At 39.0% G+C, this 1,516-nt stretch overlaps 1 non-coding gene across 1 annotated transcript; it reads left to right on the forward strand.

Annotated features, from left to right (window-relative positions):
- The first annotated feature begins 1,013 nt into the window (after positions 1 to 1,013).
- TRNAD-GUC (transfer RNA aspartic acid (anticodon GUC)) lies at positions 1,014 to 1,085 on the forward strand. Its single transcript has one exon. It is a non-coding gene; the product is annotated as a tRNA-Asp (tRNA).
- The last annotated feature ends 431 nt before the right edge of the window (positions 1,086 to 1,516 follow it).

Genomic DNA, 1,516 nt, shown 5'->3' on the forward strand with positions numbered 1-1,516 from the left:
TTTCGTGCAAATCCATTCAGCCGTTCGATTATTATTTTTATTATTTTTTTTTGCCCCGCGGGGCCCTTTTAAAACCTCCACATCAAACCTAGGGGGTCAGCGAGGATCTACTATGCCCCCTTATAGTTATTTCCCCCTTTGTTTTGACCTCCTCTTGTCTCTCGATCCTACCGAGAGACAAGATGGCGGCCGCTACGGACTGTTTGGAATGTTGACAGACGCCGGAGAACCAATCAGCTTCGCTTCACAAAGCTCCGTTGCGCGAAAAGTCCGCGAACCAGAGCGCTAACCGGTCCGCTGTTACAGATATATATCTTTTTTAAAACGTTAATTTCTCAAAATCCACTGGAGCACATATATTGAGACCTACAAAAGGCACATCGGGCTACCAGTCCCTACAATTTTGCCAAGTTTCGTGCAAATCCATTCAGCCGTTCGGGCTAAAAGTGAGGCCAACCGCCCTATGGAAAACTCAATGTTAAAAACACGTTTTGGGACCCCCCTTTTTTCTCGGCCCCCACTGGACGAACCCCCCCCAAATTTTCAAGGGCTGCTCAGAAACAAAATGTGCCATTTTCCTGAAAATTTCAGCCGATTCCGTCCACAAACGCCAAAGTTATTAGACATAGAATTTTCAAAAAACCCATAGAGAAAAAATCCTAACTATATATACCTACTGGCGACCGCCAGTAGGTAATATATATATATATACATATATATATATATATATATGTATATATATATATATATATATATATATATATAAATATATATATTGATAGTTAGAAAGATAGCCAGATAGACAGATCGATAGATAGATATTTATTTCAATGAAATCATTTCTTGATAAAACTGATTGTTTTTGGCTAGGAATTTCTGTATTGTAATATTTAGGAAAAAAGATTACTTGTCCTAACCAAAAGCAGCAAATCTGCCTGTTACAATACTGTGAATTGATCGAGGGTATGCCTTAACCCCAAGGAGGTGAGCACTGTTTAACTGATGCCAATAAGTCCTCGTTAGTATAGTGGTCAGTATCCCTGCCTGTCACGCAGGAGACCGGGGATCAATTCCCCGACGGGGAGGCGATTCCTTTTATTCACACAATTAAATAAAATGATGCACTTTCTAACATTGTAAAATATATCTGTCATTATCCTTGCCTATTCCGATTGAGAAAAAAGGTTGAATTCACAGATGGACAAAATGCTTACTGATGTGTTAACTGAAATTCAGAATATGCTCTGAATATTTCAATATGCACAGGCGTACCATCAAAAACACTTTACATCTGCATTCTCTTGGAAAATGAGATGAAGCAGTGGTGAATCCTAGGCTGCTGTTCCACTCGATTGGCACAATTTACAAGTAGAATGACTGCTTTTGGTTAGTAGTGACCCCTGGTGGCTAATAGTTATAAGCTGCAAATGGTAAAGTGAGCTGATTATATATATATTCACTGAAAAAACCATAGGTTATAGACCATATATAGTTAGGGATTAGCATTTAAAAAACC

Source organism: Lissotriton helveticus, chromosome 1_2, assembly GCF_964261635.1.
Source record: "Lissotriton helveticus chromosome 1_2, aLisHel1.1, whole genome shotgun sequence".
NCBI classification, from domain to species: Eukaryota; Metazoa; Chordata; class Amphibia; order Caudata; family Salamandridae; genus Lissotriton; species Lissotriton helveticus.